Below are 27,131 nucleotides of genomic sequence, written 5' to 3'. Positions count from 1 at the left end.
ATATCTTTTTTAAATTGAGGCCCAAATTAGTCATATTATTTGTTTATTTTGTCAAAATTCACCAGATGTTAATCAGGCTTTCCAGTTCTTCTAATCCTATAGAAAGAACTTTACCTTTACCATATTTATCTCACCTGATTGTTTTAATGATGAGAGATAATGGATAGAAGCTGAGTAGCACTGTGCTAGGCATATTGCAAGTTCTCAACTGATTATGACAATCATCATTTTAAATAGTACTTACAAAGATTTTACCATTTCTCCACATGTGATTCCTTATTTCATGTGGTACTTAAATCTACTTAGTACTTAGTTATTCTTATCAAGATACCTCTCAGTATGATAAAGTCATGGATTCCTAGCACCCTCTCCTTCATATATGTACTCTTTTACAGGCATAATGTAGTAGCATTAACCAACTGAAATTCCTGCTATACTTGAGACATTGAGACTTTTTTTTTCTGAGTTAAGATTTAAATATCTTTATGGTGACTACGTTGTTCATTCCTGATCTGCAGTCCTTGATCCCAACTTGAATTTCAAAGATTACTTTTCCATTCAATTCCTAAAGACTAATTACACTTTCTTTTTCACTTGTCATTCCTCCTACCAGTTTGTCTCACCTGTGTGGGCTAGCGAAGGTATCCCATTTCTATTTTTAAACTATCAATAAAGGGTTATATAAAACAATGTAAAGATGTTGAAATGTTAAATGCTAAGTGCTGAATGCACTGAAGTTTTATAAGAATTAATATAATGCTCAATGTTGCAATACAGAAACTTTTAATTTGCTCTCTATATAGTTTGTAACTTTGGGACTTCCTGATACTTTAATGTGAATTAAAATACATGTAATTTGGGGCTATTGATATTTATTTTAATAATTAATGTCTCTCTGAAAAATAACATAGTCACAACCTGTATGGGAAAATGTATAGTAACTAAATTAGTAAAACCTATTTCTATGGGCAGGAGCACTCTACTATGATCAGATGAATATTCATATGTCTTAAAAGTGATCCAAGTAGGGAGGTAAGCCTAAGAAATGTCTATATGTGGGTTACAAATGTCAAAAGCCACAAAACTAATCTTAAATGAAGAGTGTAGCAAATTCCAGGATCCTGAGAAAGAGAAAGGAAGCTACATTTTGTTTCATCATCACGTGTGAAATCAGTATAAAATCAGAAACTCCACACAGTGAAATACACACTGATTTTTCTACTGATATATTTTTAAGCTGTCATTTTAAAATACAACTTTTATAATAGCAATTTTCAAAGGAACTCTACTATTTTACACATCTGACATATCGGTTTCCACAAGGGCAGCGATTCTAATGTTCAGGGCTTGGTCTTCTCTGATTTCTTCTCCCACACCAGCAACCCATAAAGACCTTGGATCCCGTCAGTCCTGTGAACTTTTCTACTTATAAATTTCAAACCCTGATTCTCTTTTTCTATAAACAAGCTCCTATCTTGTTGCCTGCTTAGTTCTTGTTACCACCGGCCCCACTGTTGTGACCTCCAGTAATACGGCTTCTTTTTAGCCTCTGTGTGTCTGCTCTTGACTCCCCCCACAGCTGGGTCTTGACAGCTAACCATCTGCCTTGCCAAACCCCAATCTGGTTCTGCTTTAAAGCTGGATTAACAAATATTACAAAATTTGAAAAGATATTTAAATTGGAAAACCGAGCACTGTTAATAACTATCACCCTCACAAATACCCTTATCTCAAATCCTTAGAGACAACAGATGACATTTCGTAAAATCAGTGAAAAAAAAAAAGAAGTGTAAACTGTGGTAGTCTAGACACTGTGAGAAATGCCTGAAAAACAAAGCAGATGAGTGCACATGAAGAATACTGCAGCCCAAAGCTAGATACCGGTAACAGAGATTAAGACAAGGAAAGTAGGAGATTTAAGATACATGATGACACAGAGTTTCTAACAACAGTTTAAAATTACTTCCAGAAGGACAAATTAGAGAAAATTGGGGTAAAAGTCAGCATTTAAAGAAATATTATGGAAAAATTTCTCAGAGCTTTTAAAGATTCTCCTGGCTATAGGATAAATTAAAGATAAAACACACACACATACACAAACGCCCCACCTCCTCCACCCCAGATACACTGTGATGAAATTTGTGAACGTCGAGAATGAAGAGAAACTCTTAAAAGCTGTCACAATCAAAAGAAATATTTCTTACAAAGAAATAATAAAATTGACATCAGACTCCATGTAAGCATTAAAAGAGATGAAGAAAGATTTTTCATACAGATGAAAGGAGTAGGAGATAGAGAAATTTCCAAAGTAACACATCTCTATAAAACTAATAATTTTTCAAAGTATATGAAACTACAACAGAGAAAACTATAAGAATAAACTATCAAACTAAGTTTAAAATGAAAGACTTAACATGTAGCTCTCAGAAAGCCACAGAAAAAGTGGGGGAAAATATGGAATATTAAGATAAAAATCAATAAAACTGATTCTTTCTTTGCAATATTATATGTAAGAATGAGAGCATGTACAATTCTTTAAGCTACAAATGGAATAGAAGTTAACTAGTCCTAGGGCAAAAAGTAAAATTAAATAGATTCATAAAAGTATAACATATAGGACATTTTCACAAACTATAATGTAATGAAATTAGAAATAAAAATTAAGATTTTGTACCCCTTGAGGGGAAAACTTTTAAATAACTATTAATTAAAAATAAATTAAAATCTAAATTACAGACTATTTAGAGCTTAAAAACAAGGCAGTATTAATATCAAAACTTTGTTATGACAATACTCATGATAGTTATAGCCCACATAGAAAACACTATAAAATGAAATTAAATGGACTAAAGAAATGATAAGAAGAACTTTAAGAGATAAAAGCAGAAATTAACAAAACAGAAAATAAAAAAACCCATATAACTGATCTATAAAACCCAAGCTAATTTAAAAGGCCAATAAAACAACTAAACCTTTGGCAATTGTGATTTTTTTTTAAAGGTGGAGGATGAGACAAAATAAATAATATTAGGAATAACAAAGTCTATTAAAATTACCATTAAAGAATAGCATGTACTATAAATATGTAAAATTGAAAAACGATATACAATAATATTATTTTAGATAAAACATAAATAATCAAAATTGGCCTGAGAGATAAAAAATGATCTTAGATAAAATGATAAAAAAAAAATTCTTCAAAAATAAAAATTTCAGAAAAATTTACAAATTCTTATAAACTTAGGAAATATACAATTCTTATTTTACAAAACATTTTCAGGCCAAAGAAAAAGATTAGAAACATCTGACTCATTTTACAAGGCTAGCATAACACTGCTACCAAAAAGAAGAAGAAAGCTATAAGCACTTCACTTACCTATGTTAATGTTAAAGTATTAAATAAAAGAACAAACCAGAAATGCAGTAAAGGGTAATAAACCACTATCAATTAAGACTGTATGTAATAATGCAGAATAATTCAACATTAAAAATAACCTCAATTTACTGTATTAACAGATTAAAGACACCATGTGATCATATCAATAAATGCGAAAACATTTAATACAATTTAAAACCCAATTTTCATTTTTAAAAAATATTCATTGTAAATTATGAATAGAGAACACTTACTTAATAAAGGTTATCTCTCAAAAACTTATGATAAAAATCACACATAAAAAAGATTCCCATCAGTCCTTAATAATAAAAGTATGTCCACCATTACCTCTACTATTCTAAAATGTATAGAGCAAATTGAAAGAACAAAACTAAGCTCTAGAAGAAAGAACTAAACAAAATGGAGACAAGCAATCAACCAAATGTAAAGTTCAAAACACTAGTTATAAGTATGCTGCATAAACTTAGGGGAAGAGTACATAAACTCAGTTAGAGCTTTAACAAAGAGATGTAAAACATAAATTTGGAGATAGAAAGTAATAAAGAACCAGTCAGAAATGAAAACTACAATAACCGAAAAGAATACATTAGAGTGAATCAACATTAGATTAGATGAAGCAGATCAAATTAATGATTTGGAAGCTAAGATAGCAGAAATAATAAATCAGAACAGTAACAAAAAAAAAATTCAAAATAATGATGATATTTTAAGGGCCTCTGAGACAACATCAGATATACCAACATACACAGATACTAGAAGTCGAGAAGAGAAGGCAAGAGAATTGAAAACCTATTTAAAGAAATGATGATGGAAAACTTCTCTAACCTGGGAAGGAAATAGACATACAAGACCAGGAAGTGCAGAGTGCGCCAAATAAGATGAACCCAAACAGGCCCAAATGGAGACACACATAATTAAAATTTCAAAGGTTAAAGACAAAGAGGGAATCTTAAAAACAGCAAGAGAAAAACATCTAGTTACCTAGAAGGGAGCTCCATAAGATTGTCAGCTGATTTCTCAATAGAAACTTTGCAGGCTAGAAGAGATTCGCATGAAATAGTCAAAGTGATGAAAAGTAAGAACTTACAACCAAGATTCCTCTAACCATCAAAGCTATCATTTAGAATTGAAGGGCAGATAAAGAGATTCCTAGACAAGAAAAAGCTAAAGGAATTCATCAAACCAAATCAGTATAATAAGAAATGTTAAAGGGACTTCTTTAGGAAGAAGAAAAAAAATATCAAAAATATAAATAATAAAATAATAATGATTAGATATCTATCAACAATTACTTAAATGTAAATAAATTAACTGTTCTCATCAAAAGACATAGGGGCTACATGGATAAAAACAAGGCCCTTACACATGCTGACTACAAGAGATTCACTTCAAATCAAAAGACACACATAGACTAAAAGTAAATGTATGGAAAAAGATATTTCACGAAAATGACAAAAAAAAAGAAAAAAAAAGACAATACTTATACCAGACAAAATAGACTGTAAAACAAAGGGTATAACAAGAGACAAAGAAGGACTCAGTAATTTCACTTCTGGGTATTTATTTGAAGAAACCCAAAACGCTATTTCAAAGGGGCATGTGAATCCATATGTTAAGCATTATTTTCAATGGCAAAGATATGGAGGCAACCTGGATGTTCATCAATAGATAAATGGATAAAGAGGTAGGACATATATACAATGGAATATTATTTAGCCATATAAAGAATGAAATCTTACCATTTGCAACATGATGGACCTAAAGAATATTGTGCTGAGTGGAGTAAGTCAGACAGAGATAAACAAATGCCATATGATTTCACTTACATGTGGAATCTAAAGAACAAAATAAATGAACAAAACAGAAAAAACTCATAGATACAGAGAACATTTTGATGGTTGCCAAATGGGAGTCAGAGTAGAGGGCTGGGTGAAAAAGGGGAAGAGATTAAGATGAACGAATTGGTAGTTACAAAATGATGATGGGGATGTAAAGTATAGCAATAGGAATATAGTCACCAATATGGTACTGTGTATGGTGACAGATGAATACTAAATTTATCACGGTGGTCACTTCATAAAACATATAAGTGTCTAATCTTCATGTTGTACACCTGAAACTATAATATTGTATGCCAACTATAATTGGAAAATAAAAAATACTAAAATAATATGTATAGGAACAAGAAAAAGCAATAGAAAAGACCACATTTTTATCACTGCAGATAATATAACTCCTTATCAGAAAATCCAAGATCAATTTTTAGATGACATAACTCCTTATTAGAAAATCCAAGAGGATCCCTTTTTAAACTATTAGAAATAACAAGACTCAACAAGGTGGCTGGATACAAGATCAACATACAAAAATTATATTTCCTGTACACAGATCGATATATAAAACTAATTTTCCTATATATCAAAAATGTGCATTGGAAAATGTAATACAAAATTTCTAATTAATCATGACAGCTGTATCTCTCCTCTCTCAGCCTCAACATTTTAAAATGGCTGTTATTAAGCCACAGGAAAAAGATGATAGGCAGTAGACAACAGTAAACCCAAAGTATTGACAAATTCAGAAGATTAAGGAAGAGGATGTCACTGACTTATGGTGGCAGAGAAAGTATAACCTAAGTACTTGTAGGGCATGTGGGGGGTGGGGCGGTAATGATGATGGACATATTGATTGCAAAGGACCCATTACTCTGAAGACCTTTTGAAGGATTTAATACTTAGAAAGAGTAGGGGCCAGAAAGAGAAGGAAGACAGAGCTTTTCATGGGGCTGAAAAAGAGAGGTTAGTTGAAAGATCTATACATAGAATAGTTGAAATCTCATGTTTCTTCCTCAACTTAATGTAGCCCAGCACTGTCACAAGGAGGTTTAGTCTTTGAAAAATTGAATGGGTTGGGTTCTGAACTTATTAGCGAGTAGACGTAGAAGGCAGACACATGTGTATGTATTAAACCAAAGGGTTTAATACTCCTATAATGTCAGCATATCAGAGATTAAAATTCTTCCCTGAAGTGGGAAAAAATCTTCATACTCTGGCTCATTCTTGATTTACAGACTGTCAAATCTACCTTTCAGTAAGTCTACCCAGGTAGAGCTTCAATATATAGCCAAGGATAATCAGATATCTGAGAATATCTTCTAATTAGGAAATGAGAAACAAAAAAAGCCAAGCAAAGAAAAAGTGGGGAGAGACAATAGAGATAGCAAAATAAAAACTTCAAAAAAAGACGCAGTTTTTCAGAAACTAAGAAAACTGCACCTATGAAATAAAATCATTAGAGAAGATAATTAGATGAAAGAAAAGGTATTGTTTAGAATAATAACAAAAACTATAAAACATGTCAAATACCTTTAACAAGAATGTGTAGGATTTTTGTGAGGAAAAATTATAATATTTAATTGAATGACAATAAAACAAGATGGAACTAAATGGAAAAATATATTATGTACATGAATTGGGAGACTCTGTGTCATATAAATATCAATCTTCCTCAAATTGACAAATATATTCAAGGCAATTTCCATAAAATCTTAATGTTTATTTTAGCTTGACAACCCAATTCTAAGTCAAAGGGAAAACCAAATATGAAGAATAGTCCAGAAAGTCTAAAAAGAAGAAAGCAGGACAAAGGGATTTCCTAATGATATAAAACAGAAAAATATGCAGAGTCAAATGATCACCATCCTTAGTTTGCACATGAGTGTTTGGAAGAGAATAAATAACTTGGACAACATCTCAAGGTTAATGAGTGAGAAACAGGGGTTAAAACATTGTTTCTAACCCCAGAGTTTGTGTACTTCCTTTGGTACACCTCACACTGCTTTTTTTTGCTCATTCATAGTCTAATTCTCACAATCTTTAATTAATATCTTCATATTCTCTGTGCCCCTTAGCTTCTCCCTAACTTCATCTACTCCTTTCTCGTTTCCAAAGCAGGCTCTTCCCCTTCCAGGAAATGGTGTCATAGAGCTAAGAGGAAGGTCTCCAGAATCATACTGTAGGTTCACACTGACTGCTTCATTTACTGGTTGTTATGTAAAATCTCTGTGCCTTCCCTTTCCTTGTTCTAAAAATGAGGATAATAGCACCTACTTCATAGGATTGTTGTGAAGATTAAATGGCATGCAACAAGTAATGATCTTGATACACAGTGATGACTCTTGATCCCATATTTGGATAACTCTATACTCTCCTACTTTAGTTAGCACCTATATTCTTATAGAACCTTAGTCTACAAATTCTTCAAAATCTCTGTCTTCAACCAATTACCAACCAACCTATCTCCTTTTTAATTGGTTTATCATCACTGGTTTTCATTGGGTTATTCTCTTTCTTTCCAATTGCAGTCACATTTCTTGAAAGGTTCAGCTATATATCAGCTCCTTTACTACCCACTCACATATTTTCTGGCTTACAATCTAGCCTCTCTCCTGAATTACCCTTCCACAGGAATTACCTAATTTCCAAAGCTCATGGGTGGGATTTTTTTTTTTTAGTTTGCCATAAAAACTTTGGACCTCAACATTTTAACTCATAAATTATGAGATTTTTACTGAAGGGTCTTTAAAGGTTTTCCATTTATTCTTGAATTAATTTTAGCAATTTGTTTTCCTAGAAAGTTATCTATTTCATTCATATTTTCCAATGCATCAGTATACAATTATATATAATATTCTTATAGGTCTTAAAGAAATATTTTTTTGCATTTCTAAAGATGCTTATTTTTCCTATTTCTTATTAGACTTATCAGTGCTGTCTGTTTTACTAATTTATTTCAAACTTTAATGATATTTTAATTCAAACTTGAAAAATAGTGTTACATTATTATAGCAATGAATTTCTTAAAGTATGAAATATAATTACTCTTTTCATTTGGCAGATTTTCAAAAATTCTAAGAACAAAATGCTATCCTAACTTTATTACTAACATTCAAATAAATCAGAGAAATGGTTTTAGCATTTAAAAATAAGCAATCTTATTTGGTGACAGAAGGAAATTAAACTCTGGGTGGTGAACACACAATGCAATATACATGTGATATTATTGAATTGTACATATGAAACCTATTTGATTTTATTAACCAATGTCATCCTAATAATTTTAAGAAAATAAAATAAAAATAATCAATCTTAGATACTTATTTTGTACATATTCCAAAAAGCAAAAGAGAAAATACTTTTGATGAGAGACATATGATATTTAAAAAAGCTTTCATAGAATATAGAATTTAGAGAAGCTTGCTTTGTTATAAATATAAAAAAAACCCCAGAATATTGAGATGAAGCCCTTTAGTAGAATAGTTAGAAACTATCAAACAGTATCAATACATGTGTACTTTAAATGCAGTATTTAAGAAATCAGCAATTATTTGCAGTTATTGGACATTTCAACAATTTTAGACAAAATGAAATTCTTCTATATGAGGCAATTCTTATTTTAATTGTTTAGGTAATCTTCTCCATTTACCCACTGATTTGTCTATCATAAATAAATTAGAAATATGTATATCTTGCTATTCACTTAGAGTAAAACATGTACAAAAGAATATAATTCTGAGATGAGTTTATAACTCCGTACATATGAATAATACTATGGAAAGAAATTCCGGTTCATCACCACAGTGATTTCAAAGAGAATCCTTTAAAGACTACACTATTAACTATTTACATTATTCAGAAAACAGACTAAAATTGAATTATTGAAAGGCTGAAATAAGATAATGGATTGAAAGGACTTTGCACAAAGGTAATGCATAACTTCAAATATAATAGATGCTCAATAAATTATAGCTATTAATATAATTAAAAGCTTAACCAAATATTTTATTTGGCAAAACAAATATATTTGAAGACATTTAACTGCATTTTAAAAGATGGTGAGAAAACTAATTTATCAAGTACCTACTATACCTTAAACATCAAATTCACAGCAATGGTGAAAGGTAAATATTTTATGAACAAGAAAATAAAGTTCAGAGAAGTTAAATAGCCTGTGTGAAGTTACACAGGTAGCAAATGGAACTTGTGTTCCTTTTACTACAATACATTGCCCTGTGCCGTCAAGGACCTTGATTTTGTTAATACTCTTTTTTATATGTTTAAACTGTATCCTTGAAGCCACCTCATTCTTTTTGAAATAAATCAGTATGTAGCTGGTAAATACATAAGTATTATAATAAACAAACAAAAATGATATTACAGGAAGAGCCCTTATTGTCCAAATCACCAACAATGAAAAGAAAATGCATCTTTAAAACCAGTGAGCATTGTGACCATTATCTTCATTATTTCATAAAATTAAATTGAAAGTTTTATGGTATTAAGGATTCAATCAGAAGCTTTGGTCTACGTCCCTTTATTCAACCTCCTTTAACCATAGCTGCTGTGAAATTCTACAACAGCTATGTCATATGTACACAACTGACAAATGTCTTCCACAGACCTAAATACTTACCTTGTTCATTTTCCCCCTTGTATGCAAAGGCAAGTATCAATGGAACATATATAATGGGCTTTATTTATTTCTCAAAAACTCTTGCTTTACTATTAAACAAAAGTTGCAATACTTGCTCAAAAGCTATGGCACAAAGCTATGATGAGAAAAATATCTCTCTGCTCTATTTTTTTTAATTGAAGGTTATTTTCTGCATAATCAAAGTCTTTGACTTTGACTCTAATAAAAGAAATTGCTAATATAAAGTCATATATAATATGAAATAATGAGTAAAAGAACATAAGTAGTTTGTAAATGAGCATTTCAAACAATAACAACTTGCTAGATCTTTATATTTTCATATTAAAATAAAGTGACATCATTAAAAAGAAAATAAATGCTAGATAGATGCCAATAGAGATAAAAATCTGTTCCACAAATATAAAAAATATGTGTCTTGCAGAAAACATGTTCATAATTTGAAGACTTTGAAACATTTGTCACATATAACAGGAAAATCTGATTCTTTAAAATGTGTCTTTTGGGAATCCAAACATTAGTACATCAGGCACAGCAGATGCTTCATTGTATACTGTTATCTCCAGGCTCAGGAAATAATAACTTTATGCAAAATGAAATATAATTAAAGTCACTTACTAAATAGGCTAAGAGTTCAATTAAAGCTTTACTAATAATTTAGAAATTTCAAAATATATTATAAGCTCTGATACCTCTATGAATTGATTTATACTGTTCTATATCTCTAGAGGGAATCATTTGTCAGTGGATTTGTATCCTTTGGTGTAAGCAAGCACTACAAAGGGTCAGCTCAAAAACAGGAAAAATAGTAATGCAGATAGAAAGTTGCCTTCAACTTGTAACAAGCGTAGCAAACAAAACTCTGTAGCCCTGCTGCTGGAGTTTCTAGGCTTTCAAAATATTTCTCTGATGACTTGGAAGGCAGAGGAAGATAATGCTTTTCTATCAAACATTTATTTTTTTTCTATTTATCAAGCTTAATCAACAGTCTACTTGGAGTCCCAAGACTATTTTAATGTGGAATGAAAATAATTACGGACTCAGAGGTGCAAAATATGAAAAGGTCCTAGGTTTTAGAAGCAGGCTAGTATTTCTAAACCTTGGCTATATAGTAGTGTCACCAGGGGAGCTCTAAAAATATGGATCTATCAGTGCCACCGTCAAAGATTCTGACGTAATTTGTCTGAGGTGCAGCCTGAGCATGAGAATTGTTAAGGTTCCTCAGGTGACTCTACTGTGTATCCAAGGTGCATAATTGGCAACTTTAGTCATGGACTGACTCCTGGCAGCTGAAGCTAACCAAATACATGACATTGCACAAATTATCCATTTCACAGCCTCGTTCTTTCATCTGTCAGATGGGTGTGAAAATCTTACTATATAAGGTCACCTTAAAATTGCATACCATAAATGTAAAGTGCTTAGTTCTCAGTAGGTTCTAAAAGGTATTAACAATAATGACTATTTATGCAAATTATCAACCCATTGTAGTAACTCATCTAGATTTAGCCAATTCCTAAAGTTCTAGAAAGAGTAACAAAAATGGAACTCCCTGCTATACATTCATATTTTAGTTTAGGATGTCATCAGAACTGATAGACATCTTTATAAAATCTGCTATTGAAAGAGAATCAAATAGCTAACAATGAAAAATATAAGAAAAAGAGCAAAATCTGGGTAATGCTATCTTTGGTGGTGTTCAGAAAGCAGACAATTACCTGATTCTCTCCTCTGGACTTCTCCAGAAACCTGAGGTGAACCTCCGGCTGTTGCACCACCACAGGTGAATTGTGCTAAATGCAACCACTGGGCCAGTTATGGGACTCTGTTGAGCTGCATGATCATGCATTTATCAGTTCATTACCACTAAAAAACAAAAGACCTGTAGCACAGACACCCATCCAACTCTGAAATCATGGATTCCAGTGATCTGCAAAAGTAAAGAATTACTGTTTCTTCTGTTTGAGATTTTCTCCAGGTTCCTTTTTAAATAGACCTTCAGCATACCATTATTCCCTGTTCTTTAACCTTTGACTTCTATGGCACACTCCTTCCTACTGTGCCATAAGAAGATATAAACCAACTTTACGGCAACAATTCAAACTACTGCAATGAACAAATCAAGATTTCAGTCCATTGGTTAGGAAATGCTGAAATCATATAGTAGCAAATCTTTTATTCTCAAAGAGATTGAAGATGTCTCAAACTGCATCTTATCTTTTAATAAACAATTACCTTTGAAAGTTTGGAACCCTACCAGGCTAGGTTCTCAGTTTCTCAGCATGTGGAACAGACAACTGTGGTCAGAGTACTGTCGTCCAGATTGGACAAAAATAATATGGAGCAAAATAAACTATTTCTAGCGCCATTACTTTTATAAGTCATGACTATAAAAGTAATGACTATAAATACCTTTTTGGAAGACATGTATTTATTGGGAAAGAATAGCTCAGCCCAGATAAACCCTAGGTGATCTTTTCCTTTACCATGTCTTAACAGGCTTTGTCATTGGGGAATTCAAGGTCAAAATACTTATTGAATATCCAGTGTACAAAAAACAATCCTGTATTAGGCAGGTTATAAACACTTTAAACAGAACATAAAAACGTAAAATTGTGTACGTATAAAAAAAAATCCGCAAGCAATTATGGCATATGTATTGTTTAGAATGGATTACTAGAATGAATAAAGTCAAGAAGATAAGGACACCTCAAACTGTTTTTATACTGTTTTTTTGTTGTTGTTGTTGTTAAAACAGTCAGATTCCTGAAATTACTCAATTTCTTTCATCAATTCAGGACACATTTATTATTAGTACAACTCGCTTTTATGTCTGGAACCTAAACGAGACCAGTAAAAAGTTGATTGAAAAAAAGAAGTATAGTTGACTCTTAAACAATGAAGGGAGGTTAGGAGTGTTGACTTCTCTGTGTAGTTGAAAATCCACACAAAACTACAACACTTTTGACTCCCCCAAAACCTAATTACTAATAGCCTACTGTTTACCAGAGGCCTTACTGATAACATGAGCTGTCAATTAACACATCTTTTGGATGATATTTGTATTTACATTGTATTCATATAACAAAGCTAGAGAAAAGAAAATGTTAAGAAAACCATACAAGAGAATACATTTACAGTATTTATTTGAAAAAATCTGACTGTAAGTAGACCTCTGCAGTTCAAACCTCATTGTTCAAGGGTCAACTATAAAACATCGTTTTACTTTATTTTCAGAACATTAAAAACATAGCACTATATAACACAATAGCCTCTAACTTTGTCTAGAAATGGTGACAGCTGGGTCACAACATTTCTATTTTGAGCTGAAGCTTTATTATTAGGCTCCTTTGGTTTCAATATGACATGTCATGCTTTATGCCATTTCTTCTTATCATACTTAACATTTTTATTTAAAACCAAAACAGCAAAAAGTGTCAACAGAAAAAGAGAAACAAAATCCAAAGGACCATTAAGTCAGAAATAGACTTTATGAAATATTTTAAGTATAGTCTCTTATTCTTATGCCATGGTGTTAAATTATACAGTTTAAAGTAATGTGATGAGCTGAGAAACTCCCTCCATTTTTACCCACAAGCATAACAGTAGTGCAGAGAGAGAAAGAGAGATCTGGGCCCAAGGTTGAGGGGGAGAGGATGAAGAGGGGTGGAGTAGGAGTTGAAATGTGTTCCCGGTCTTCTCTAGAGAGCTATAATTTCATTCTCCTCATTTTAAGAGGATAAAAACTGCTCCTCTCACCCCACCTCCAATTTTGCCTCCTCCTATTCTTCTCCACACATTTTTGCCTTCAGGAGAGAGGCGTGGCAGTAGTCAAAGTTAGTAGCGGATCAGGAAAGAGAGAAGAAAGAGAATCCAATTCTCCTCGGCAACCTGTCCTCCTCCTTTGACCACAAGATCTTCACGCCAGAATTCCACAAGGAAGAGAGCTGCTGCAGAGTCGACTTGATTCAAGGGAACCCGATATTATAAGAATCAATGAATCATTTCAAATCCAGCTTATATATCTGCCTTTTCTAAACAATATCTGCCTTTTCTAAGTATCTACTTATTCCTTATTCAATTCAATATAAATATAACAAGTGTATATCTCTAAGAGAAATCAAATTATGATTCATAATCTGTTCTCAATTACAGTCTTTCTATGCATGAAATATTCTCTTGTAGTAAATGAAGCACTTTGAGAGGAATACACATTCTTAAGGTTCCTAGGATGCCATTCAATGCATGACTATAGCAAATAAAGATTGTATCTCAGAATAATACAACACATTTTTTCCTTCCATGAATTCATAATCACCTTCTTTTGTATTATCACATTATGTGTTGGAAACTCTTGTTTTTATGCTTATTTCATAGATCATAGCTTCTAAGTGTCAGGAATTTTTTTCCTCTTTTATTTCCAGTGGAATACCTGCACATAGAGTTTATCCAGTAAATATTTGTTCTTTGAAAAAAGTAAAACATTAGCTCTATCATCAGTAATTTCAAAGGAGATTTGGGTCTGAATATATGTGCTATTGCTTACTGGTGACTAAGTGCTAGGAGTTCTTCATCATTGTTGTTGTAGAGATGACCTGCCTTTCCTAATACCGATTGCTGCTTGACCTCATAACAGAATCTGGGTACATAGGGCTTCAGAGTAAAATCAGAATTTCCTTTCCTTTCTTTAAAGGTAATATGATTAGATTCTTGTCGATGGAATATAAGTAAGAATAGTATGGGAAATTTTGGAAAGTATTCTTCTCTTTCCCTTTTTCTCTTTATTGTCAGATAGAAAGTTTGCAGGACGGTTGGAACTAGACCAGACATATTGGACACTGAGGTAAAAATTGCAAACTTAGTAGGGCAGAAAACAATCTGATAAAAGAATATGGGTCCCTAATGACCATGAAGCTGCTTACATTTACGTGAAAATGAAATAAATTACATCAGTATTGTTATAGATTTTCCTGTAACTCAGAGCCAAAGTTAAAACTAAATGTTACATTTGATAATAATATATAAAAGATAGAAACAAATAACTCTGCTCTTAATTGATCAAATACTAACAACTGAACTAAAATTGATAAAATAATACGTTTTAGTAAATGCAATCTATGGAACCAACAGGAATAAATCACCCTAATTTTTCATTTAATAGTCTCTGAACCTTATCTTCCTCCATTTCGTTAAATCCCCTCTCACTTAGCAACAAATGATATTTATAAAGTGTGGTAGTTTTTACATAGTACTTTAATACCCACTATCTCATTGGATCCTTATGCCTAATTTAAAAAGTAGGTAGAATTACTATAATTTTCATTTTATGAATGAATAAAACATGCCCAGTAAAACTGAGTGACTACCAAAGTCACACAGAAGGGGCAGAGCAAGGACCCAAAGTCCTTTGATTTATTTCAGGTCTCACCTGCTTTCCTTTACACCAAATGATATTAGTGGATCTGTCTGAATAGAAAATGACCTATATCACCTAAAATTATTATACTAGAGCAGATCCTAACATCTAAAACTTCTTGCCAAATAAAACTCTTACCTGTTCCTCCCTTTCTACATAATCATGCCAAAACTCTGGGCTTCGCATTGTCCTATGTATGATATTGTCAACAGAATTTACACATGAGATAAGTTTAATTCATAACTTCGACTGAATCATGAAACCCACCCACTTAGTTGAGACTGGGAGCTCTGCAACAAAGAAAGAGTAACATTTGTGTCAGCCACATACTCTGCCTAACTTTCGTTAGCAAGACCACTTCCCCTAGTTCTGCTGGGATGTTCAGCGGGCCCGGGGCATTGTAATGAATAAGAACAAATAGGTGTGTGACTTTCTGGTATCTTTACTACAAATCTTGAACAAAGGCCTCAAGAAAACTCATGAGGAGAAAAATTCTTACCCTTTGTAATAATATAAAAAGATAGGATGAACATAAAGAGAAGGAGATATTTGAGAGGAATATGGAGAAACAGGTAATTCAAGGCAGAACTAGATCAAGTAGAAAACCTCCGAAAGTGTCAGAGAAAGGTGAAAGACAGCAATATAGAAGATAAGGTTATAATATAACCTCCATGTGACTATTATTTCAAATAAGATGTTGCAGGAACTCAAAATGTACCAGTATTCAAAAACTAGAGATTATGATACTTCACATTTTTTTTAACCTCATTTATTTTTAAAGTGGACCACTGAAGCATGGAGATATCTCTTAGGTTTGTTTAAAAGGTAGCACTTGGCACTAGTGTGATTCTGAAATCCATAAGAAACATAACTACACATTTTTTAATCAGTTGTAATATGGTTATTTCTTTAATATCATAACTTCATAGAAGATAATGAAATTAAGATAGATTTTTAGGATTAAATACAAGTCACTGAAAAACATGTAATTACTTAGAATGCACTGCAGCGAGACGAGATGAAATACTCACGTTTGAAACTAGAGTATGAATATAATTAGGAAATAAAGAATGTTGGAAGTGGTAAAAAAAAAAAAGTTATTTTTATAAGTATAACTACAATGTCTTGAAAACCAAACAGAGTGGAGAAGGAGGGGGTAGCAGTCACATAAACCATGAACTGCAGGGCAGTATGATAGGGGTTATAATAAGAAGCTATAACCTCTACGTGACTAAAAACAAATATGACCGATTATTCTGGCAAATCTTCCTTGATCTCCAAAGTTGGTTTTATCACAGCTTCTTTAATCATCTGTCTATACCACCACTGCTCCCACCACCATCTACACATTGGGGTGGAAGTAAAAAAGAGGGAGCTTCATTTGCTATTATTTTGTTGTTGTTCATCATTAGAACCCCAGAATTGAGCACTGATCTTGACTGATGTTAAGAAATAAAAACACTTTGTTGCTGACTGAACGAGTGAATTACTGGATAAATGAGCAATTTCTGTCTTTGAATTGCTACATGTATAGTTATTGATGTGCCTGGCTTACCTCCCTTAATATATTTCCTGAAAAAGCTCAATTTCCAGTTTGTTATTCTCTATATTGCTGTGCCTAGCACACAGGTTCTCAAAGAATCCATGTTCTTATTTTTTTCATGAATGTGAATAGGGGATACGTTCATATATGATAGAGAATGAAGACTTTAGATTATAGTAAACAAAAGATAAATGTTAGTGGTCTTGCTTTAAAGAAATTATGGGCTGGATGACAGTATATCAAGACATTGGGCTTATGTAGATAATATGATGCACTGAGTGACTCATTGATACACTCTAAATTTCTATGGTATATAAAAAAAATTCACAGTAATTTTCTAATCCCCACCCTACACTACCATTTATTAGGATCAATGATAACAAACTCTATGAGGGCTTGAAGAATAAGTCAGTTTTGTGGTCAGATGTTGATTATTTACAGACACCTGAGTCCAGGTTGACCTATTAAGCTAGAGCTCCATGCATGTGACCATGGCTGTCCCTATGTGGGCTAGTTGGCTTTGCTGCTTTTTCTTCCTGTCACAGACTCTGACATACCAATCTGAATTGGCCCAGAGTAACTATGAAGGAATTTATGTGCTAAAAAGGTTAAGAATGAGCCTCTCCAAAATATGCCACTTTGGCATGTGGACCATTTTGAGCTGAAGGCAATAGAGACCCAGAAGATTAATGAAAAACTTTTACCACTACCTTAACTACCAAATGTAATTTCAATAGAGGGCTCAGCCAAAAAAAGAGAGCTATTATCAGAGATAACTTTTTTATCTGAATGACCTATCTGTATGGCAGGGCAAACGTCTAATTACCAAACATCTGTAAATTATCATCCTGTAAATTATTCTCCTCCTCTTGGCAGCCAGGTCTCTATTTCAGCTGTAGTTCAAAATGGCATAAAGGCCTCATTTGCCCGACTTGCCCTTGGGTCTCGTATTCTTATGGGGCTTCCATACATACATAATTAAATTTGTATTTCTCCTGTTAATATGTACTGTGTCAATTTGTTTATTAGACCAGCCAAAGGACCTAGAAGGGCAAAAGGAAAATTGTTGAATGTGAAGAACTGTAAGACAACAAGTAAGAAGGGTGATCAAGGTCTTACTATTCCCAACCTGACTAAACGTCAGACGGACTTCTTCCTACCTCTAGGCCTCACCTCCCTTTCCTCACAGCTTTTACTTTAGAAAACTTGGAACTGTATACTTTTTTTTTTTTTTGCCTGAGATGCAAATCTTCTACAATCTAGGAAGGTCTTTCTTAAAGACTAGGGAACCACCCCTTCAAAATGTAATCATTAAGAAGGTGGTGCCCCTGGCTCCCAGTCTCTGCAGGAGGGTAGGAGCCAAATTTGGAGAGCAATGGTTAGCAAACTTGGATGGCCTAAGCACACAGACCTTGCCTCTGTTATCCTCGAGTATTTTTCCATCAGCTGCCCCCAGCATTTAATAACCCTCCTAACCTTTTATTTCAGCAGAGTTGAGTTTGGTCTCTACCCTATTGCAATCATCTCTTACTCCTACTGCAATAGTCTTTCTTGCCATTTTAAACAAGCATTCGGTGTAATTTTTCTCTTAAAAAGAGAAGGAGCTTAATACCACTGAGTGCTTTCTTATTTGACTCTAACAATAACTCCTAACTGATGTGAGGCACAGAAACTCCAAGAGGCCATGTAACACAAGTAAACATGCTTATTAATAGAGGAACAGAGATTCGAACCATGAGCTCTCTCTCTGTGAGGCCAAGTTCTTTCCACTTTTTTTATGTAATGAGGAAAAAAAAACTGATGGCAAAAATTATACATGTAAAAGAAGTAATTTGACAGATTTCTAACATATTTGTCCTGTAAACTATGCATCATAAAAAATTCTAAAATTTCCATTTTGAATGTATCTCAAAAAAAGTATTTTTTTAGTGTTCATTTGCTTGGCTACTTCTTTCATTTAAGGCACTTCCAATTACCAAATGATGTCCTTTTTTTCAAATACTTTTTTTTTCAATTACAGTTGACAATTTTATATTAGTTTTAGGTGTATAACATAGTGATTAGATATTTATATAACTTAGAAGTGATCACCCCAATAAATCTAGTACCTATTTGACACCTTACATAGTTATTACAATACTACTGACTATATTTCCCCATGCTATAGCCTCTATCCCCATGGCTATTTTGTAACTACCAATTTGTACCTCTCAATCCTTCCTTTCACCTGTCCTCCAAACCCATACCCCAATTCAGCAACCATCAAAATGCTCTCTGTATCTATGAGCTTGTTTCAGTTTTGTTTGTTTGTTTACTCTGTTCTCTAGATTCCACATATAAGTGAAATCACGTGGCATTTATATTTCTCTGTCTGACTTACTCCACTCAGCGCAATACCCTCTAGGTCTATCCATGTGTTACAAATGGCAAAATTTTATTCTTTTTTATGGCTGAGTGTTATTCCATTGTGTGTGTGTGTGTGTACGTATGTATATGTATATATGTATGTGTGTGTGTGTGTGTGTGTGTGTGTGTGTGTGTATATATATACACCACCTCTTCTTTATGCATTCATCCATTTATGGACACCCAGGTTACCTCCACATCTTGGCTACTGTAAATAATGCTTCAATGAACACATTGATGCACATGTCCCTTGGAAACAGTGTTTTGGGTTTCTTTGGATAATTACACAGAAATGGATTACTGGGTCCTACTTTGTCTCGTTATAAACTCTGCAGGCCAGAGGGATTGGCATGAAATATTCAAGTGATGTAAAACAAGACCCTACAACCAAGATTACTCTATCCAGCACAGCTATCATTTAGAATTGAAGGACAGATAAAGAGCTTCCCAGACAAGAAAAAGCTAATGGAGTTCATCACCACCAAACCAGTATTACAAGAAATGTCAATGGGTCTTCTTTAAGGTGAATAAGAAAAAAAAGATAAAATATGAATAATAAAATGGCAATAACTACATACTTATCAATAATTACTTCGAATATAAATAGATTAAGTACTCCAATCAAAAGACATAGGGTGGCTGAATGCATAAGAAAACAAGACCCTTACATATCTTGCCTACAAGAGACTCACTTCAGATCGAAAGACACACACAGGTTTGAAAAGTTGCTGCATAAAAATGGAAATAAAACCAAAAAACTGGGGTAGCAATACATACACCAGATAAATAGGCTTTACAACCAATGTCCTTTCTGAGTTTATCTTGCATGATCTGTAAACTACTGTTAATAAAAAAGGGGCCACACACTAAACCTGGCAAGCTGAGAGAAAGCCAGCATGGTAGACCTTATAAATTCAGAGACTGAAAGTAACTATACAGGATGGTCTGAACATAAAAATTCCTAACTAAAAGCTCATAATGACAGGTAACCACATCCTAGGCCTGTAGCTCCCTTGACAAATGTCAATCTTTACCTTAAGTGAGCTTCTCCCTTGTCTTTGTGTATCTAAGATAACATGTTTTTGAAAGGTCAGAGCAATTTTCATTCTCCCAGCCCCAAAAGCACAACCACTGGCACCAGAGCATGAAACCACAGTTATCGTATTGCCGGCATACCACCTGTATGTGCTGTAAATGTTAATTATCCTGTACCCATAACATAAAAGAAGTATATTTCTCCGTTTTACTTTTTTTCCAATCCCAGAGACATTCCTGCTTTGCTTTCTCTCACTCCCTTAATCTACCGCCAATGGGTTTCATGTAACCCCCATTAGGTCTTCTCCTTTGATTCTCATGTATGAAATAAGCTGCAAAACTGCCATTCTCTGGAGCATTTTCTCGATCCGCTGAGATTGTTTCCCAGCAATTGTCAATTTGGCTCCAATAAATTCAGAACAATTCTCTATAGGTTCAGACATTTCTTACATTGACACCTCTCATTTAAAAGGAAAACCAGCATTCCAGTTCCCTCCACATCAGCTTTAGCAAGCTGACTGCTGAGGGAGAAAAGTTCAGCGCTGTCTCCTTTGCCTCCCTCATATCTCAAGGATAGAAAGTGAGAGTACTTTAGGTGGCTTAACCTCAAAAAGCATATAGAAATTTCCTTATGGTTTTCTAACTGGTCTGTAGTAGGGAATTAACAGAAAGTAGGAAGTAATTCACAGAATGGAAAGCCCTTAGTATTTATTAGGCTGGTATATATTGGTAATGTCGGCTTCACGCACTGACAAACAATCTCATTGGAAACAATCATGGCCTCCACTATCACCACTCAACAAAACTCAAAGCTCCAAGGGTTACTGACCAAGCTCTTGCGAGTTCTACTGTTGATGTTTGATGCAGTATGCGTCAGTTAGGTGGCGTTTAATCCCTAAGTGAATATCTGGAAAAGATGGTGAAGGGGAACAAAGTTTAGCTACCCTAAAGCTGCCTTTTGAGTTATTGATTTTAAACTGATTATTAAGAAACAAAAGACTCAGAAAGAACTTTGGATCCTCTCCTTTTTTCCGCCTAAGAGACTCAAATAGAAAAAAAACATGCTTCAAAAAGGGAACCTTAGCATAATCACCTCGGCATTACACAGGAAGGCTTCAGGCAGGAGCCCGTTGACCACCCCATCCATGTTCCATTGCTTTCTCGGTTGCCTAGCAAAAACTGACCTGCCATATATGTTCTGTTCTTCTTCGATTACCTGTAAATCATCCATTTTCACTTTTAAAATTTAGGACCCTATTCCCCCTTTTCTCTTTTGTCCAAAATGCCATGTAAACTCAATATTGCCTCACTGTCTTTGGGAATTTTCATGTAAATTTCCCACGTGCCTGTATTATAATTTGATTTTTCCTCCTATTAATCTGTCTCTGTTAATTTGCCTTTTAGTCCAGCTCAAAGATCTTAGAAGGTGGGAGGAAAAGTATTATTTTTTTTTTAGCCCCACATGAAAATTGAGCCAAATGCTGCTTTAATGTGGCAACACTAAAATATTAGCCTATGATATAACCAAACTCTGATTGTACCCTGTTGGCATGTATTTGATATCCTCAGAATATCTTTTCAAAAGGCAGCAGCAAATTTTTACACAGAAGAACAATACCTATAAGTGGATCAATTATAATTCTAGCATGGAGTCTAATGAGCCATGAGATCCCTTGAAGGTGATGACAAGCTCAGAGGCAGGGTTCAGACTTTTCTGCTGAGGGTTGCATAAAAGATCATGTCTTGGTCTCTATCTCTCTCACAGAAATGGTATAAAAATAATACGACACAACTCAAGTGAATATATTTTGAAATAAAAGCTTGGTAAGTAAGTAAGAATTATTTTTATTACTAAGAGTGGCCATCTGTTTCTGAAGAACTTGAGTGAGAACATGACTATTCGCTTCATATGGAGTAATTTTCAGATAATACATTTTCATTGCCTTCTGTGCAAGAACATTACTTGAGCTTAAAGACACTCTGTGTTGGGGGAGGTCATCAAGAAGACGTGACCGCTGGTTGAACTGTGAGCTGGACTAGGACAATTGGAGGCTCCCCGCCCCCTCCCCATCTCTGCAATGTGTGTTCTGCTTGCCTTCCCTATTCGCAGAAGCTGCCCCAAGGATACAGCCTCGAGATAGAAATGTGCTGTTGAGACCGTCAGAACGTTATACACAGCTGAACCCTGTTAAGGCCTCTATATAAAATATTAAGATTCTGGTGGGTGGGTGAAGAGATCTCATCTTGTAGCCACCTAAGACAAATGTCTTAAGTGCTCATACTTATTAAACCTGGCACCTATCAATCTGGTGTGTTCTGGTTTTGGATTATACCTAGGAGCTCCCAAGGAGGTTGATAACCAACACTGTCTCATAATTCTGATGTGAGAAGGGCTCTTGTTATTTCTAGGGAAGACATTGATTCAATATTAATGTTTGAAAAAATATTGCCATGTTCCAAAATGTGTGTTTGGGAGATGAAAGAACAGGATAAGCAAGCAAAGATAAAATAAGTGAGTAAATAATGATGAGATTGGAAACAGTGCTGAGTCACTTGATTGTATTATACTTGTTATTATACGAAATAACCATCTATATTAGTTACTGTGATTAACCTTCGTGGGTCTATTTAATTTCTTGAAATTTTTAGTGCAATTCTGTAAATTGTACTTATTACAGTGATTAATAATAATAACACTATCTTACTTTGGATACTCAGCAGCTTCCTAATATGGACATTATAACAGAGTCCCATGTTTGGTGAGAGTCACAAACAAAGCACAATTTACTGTTTGGCTTAAATGTCAACAGAAGCAATGAGAGTAACACAACTACTCAGACTAGCTAGAAGACATAATAAATCAGTCTACACATGCAAACATGATGCTACTAGTCCATCAGGCAGGAAATATATTCTCAGGTTTCCTCACAAGATGTCAACAAGATTTCCTGATTCACAGGCACATTCTAGTTTGAATGAGGGCCCTATGCAAACATTTGGACCAAAACAAATAATTTGAAGCAATATATATAAACAATTAATTATTTGCGATGTTGTGGTTGGTTACATAGTTTGCAGGCTATTGACTTTCCTTCTTTGACTCCATTAAGAATGGTCTAGCTACTGTCAAAAGTAAAGGTAGAATACTGCACATCTTGAATAGTTTGGGCACCAGTGTTAGAGGGAACTGTGTTCCCTGCCCTGCTATTTGCTTGAGTGAGTATCTTCTCCCTGGATGGAGGAGTATACTCTAGTGACACTGGCAATCACCTCTCATTCTCTCCTTTCTTAATTGGGTAGGTTTAAAGGTATTAAACATTATTCTCCCCAAGTAGTAGGACATTTTTCTTAGCCTGTGGAACAGCCTGCCCACTCTCCCTTCAATACATTAGATTGCCTGGCTCCCTGGTAAGAAGCCTCACATTCTCCAGCTGCTCTTCATGCATTGCCCAGGAGAGAACATTCAGTTTGGAGATAGTGGGGGGGGGGGGGCAGGATGCCCATTTACCTAAAAATAAAAGCCAGGCTTCTCAATTTGGCTTTAACCAGCCACAATTCTGACCTAAGGTTTAATTTGTTTCTGACTACCTCAGAAATCCTAACTAAAAATACTAGAAGAGACTGCAACTATTGATCGAATGAAGGTCTGTTGTTTTGTTTCTGTTGCTACTTTGTTATTTATACATTAGATCTTGATTTCAAAGATCCTCGCATCTACTGACATGGGTAATTGAAAATTGGCTGCAGTTTTTAGTAACATCAGGCAGTAAAGTTGATTACCTTCCTTTTGCCTCTATTGCCAAATCTTGGCAGTACCTGCTAGGGTCAGTCAAAGCAGGCTTGCTGCAGCATGAGAGTTTCAAGCAAAGGTACAGAAGCAGTATGATGGAACATCACCAAGCAGATCTTTCATTCTTCTCAGTAATTATGTTTTCAGTGATGAATTGAACAAAGTGACATAGAATATAGAATGAGTTTTAGCACTGAGGTCAGGATTAAAACAAACAAAAAAACAAGCAAAAAATATTGTTAGTAAAAAAGGGCAAAAGTCAAAAGTCAAATGTATGTCAAATTCTTATGTTTTCCAGGAAAAACAAAAAAATACCAACTAACCTGGGAGTTGAGTCATTATATAACCCAGGCAGTATCTCTCCTGAAGCATTATCAAGAGACCAAATGTGAACATTTCCAGCCCCACTGCACAGGTTTCATCTTCATTATATAAGTACCATATGTGTGAGTCTTATTTTAAGATCTAGCAGTGCACTGGCCTAGTAGAATGACACGTGAAAAAGATCCAATGTGGGAAGTGTCGGAGCGAATTGTAGAGAACCCAAAGGCTGCAGGCTGCCTTCAAAGACTCTATATTAGGTAAGAGACAGCATTTAGTTGAATCACTATCACTTTTCTGCCCCTCTGCCTGGCGTGTTGAAATATTCCACTTCTATTTTTCTCCTTCTGTCCTATTTACCTTGTAACTCCACATGCAAATTTAGGTACAGCTAAATATACAATGCCTTTTGAAATATGACTTATGAAATGTGCATGTTAGGAAAAGACTTAGGTTGTCAGAAAATATTTCATACTTCTGAATCCCTCTTTGTAATGGGGCCTATTCTCTTTAGTTCAGATGAATGCATAGAACTGACCGACTGCACAGACAATATCACTGTAATCTAGTGCCTTTAAAAAGGTTTTTAAATGAGCTATATCAATCATGGGGCAGTCAGAAAAACAAATCCTTTCTAGGTGTTTCAAGCTGAGGGAATTTAACACAGAGAATTGGTTAAACAGAAGAGAGACGAGCTAAAGAGAAAAACAGGGGACAACGATGTAACCCAGAGATGAGCAACTGTAGGAAGAAGCCACCACCACCATCCTTGGGTGACCCTCACACTTGGTGGTCCCTTTAAATCTGGACAAGATGAAATCTCGCTCTGTGCTCTCTACTTTGGAAGTCTCCACTCTGTTCCACCCGAGCCATGTTTCTTCCTAGCTTGGAAGAATTATCCTTCCAGGAGAATAAATCTTTAAGTCAACAGGTCATACATGCCCAGACCCCATTCCCTGCTCCCTTCCAGACCATGCTCCAGGTATACAGGTTCTTAGCTTTCGCTACTCAAACGGATGAAGCCTGTCTCTAGGGCCTAAATAAGCATTTTCCCTGGGTCTGTCTTCCTTTGGGCAGCACAGATCCCTAGAGCCAAGACGTGGCCAAGAGGAGGCTGCTGGAGCCAGGTGGTGGTGGTGGACAGAGCCTGAGTGTTGTCTAGAGGGTCCAAGTGTAAGGAGCTCAAAGCTCCTTTACAGTTCGGGCAGCAGCCAAGAGAGGAAAAGAGGAGTAGGCTGCAAGCCTGAGCCCTGAGAGTCCAGAGTTCTAAATTTGAACCTGGCCTTCCAGCTTCAGGTTCCTTTTGAGAATACCATCAAGTTTGGGGGGTTGGGAGGACCTATAGGCAGAGAATTCTTTGTTTGGACTGGCTGCAGTGAGGCGAAACATCTTGGCATCCACATTCGTAGGATTCTCACACTTCTTAGACAGTGGGGAAGAGGAAAACCTGACAGGGAAATGAGTAGCCAAGTCTTGGGTGTGAAAGTAAGAGCTCCCATCCTAGTGAATAAGAGAAATAGTGGGTTTTGATCCTGAGGATTCCCAAGCAAGTGATTTAAAAAAAAAACAAAACAAAACAAAAAATAAAACCAAAAAAACATGTCATTATGAAGGTGTATTTGTCAAAATAAAAAAAAAAGGAAAATACTAACAGTTGTAGTTGATTTATAAGTTTTTTTGTTGTTGTTTTTGGTTTTTTTTTTTTTTTTTTTTTTTACTCTCACCCTGAGTCCTGCAAATATTGGGACAGGCTGGTCAATGCCCTGCTAGAGCCATCCGGTGCGGGGTGGACGCATGGAGGGTGGCTGCTGGGTGGGAACTAGGACAGTTCAATAGAAACCATAATCACAGAAGTGATGCAGCCACTGTAAGAGAAATACTCTGACTTCTCACCACCTCCTCTCCCCAGTCCTCCCCCAGAGAATCTCACTGGTGGAGGTTGCTCAGAAGCTAGAAGACAATGTAGTATGACAAATATAGTTCCCTAAAATCTAGAGCAGAACAGTGAAAGGGGTGGGAGATGGAGGTAAGATCAGGTAGAAAAAGATGTCACACAAAACAAATAAATAAACTAATGCATTCTGTTGTAGACTACTTGATCTGGTTCAGAAACTCTCTGAGAGCAAAGAATATATACTGTGCCTTTGTCTTATTTCTTGGTTGCTTTCTAAATAAGGGAAGAAAAATTAGTGTAATCTTGTGTGTGTGTGTGGGGGGGGCAATTTGCAATCTCTCACTATACTTAATTATTTATCCCACTATCTCTAGAAAATGTTTGCCATGAGGTTAGGGGCTGCTACAGGCTCACCTCACTGAAGAAACCACAATTCATACAAAGTTGGGCAGCTTCTGTAAACTGAGCTTCTGTAAACTGGGCTTCCAGTTAAGGAATGCAAAAAATGTTGTTATAAATAACTCCATTCTGATTATTAAAAATGACTGCAGTTACTTTATCCTTATGGTATTATGGAAATTGGGATTCAATATAATTAAGAATGATTTAAATCAGCAGCAGGGTATTTTGGAAAAACTATAGATTTGGACATTCGACTTCTAGTTCTGCTTATTAATGGCTACTGTGTTTATTTCAGTGAAATACTGAAGCTCCTTTAGCCTTAGTTTTCTCCTGTTTCAAATAGGGATAATAATATCAACTTATGTAGTTACAAGTTACAATTCATGTACATAAATACTCTAGCACATGTCTGTCATCTAGCAGATGCTCGAGTTATGC

General features: G+C 34.7%; 1 protein-coding gene across 4 annotated transcripts in view; it reads right to left on the bottom strand.

The window, feature by feature from the left end:
• Positions 1-27,131, bottom strand: part of ADGRB3 (adhesion G protein-coupled receptor B3) — a 653,858-nt gene that overhangs the window by 57,147 nt on the left and 569,580 nt on the right. The gene's annotated exons all lie outside the window — the stretch shown is intronic.

This window comes from Rousettus aegyptiacus, unplaced genomic scaffold (genome assembly GCF_014176215.1).
Source record: "Rousettus aegyptiacus isolate mRouAeg1 unplaced genomic scaffold, mRouAeg1.p scaffold_m13_p_1, whole genome shotgun sequence".
In the NCBI taxonomy this organism is placed as follows: domain Eukaryota; kingdom Metazoa; phylum Chordata; class Mammalia; order Chiroptera; family Pteropodidae; genus Rousettus; species Rousettus aegyptiacus.
Note: the sequence above shows the minus strand (reverse complement) of the source record. Positions and strands in the feature narration are given on the sequence as shown.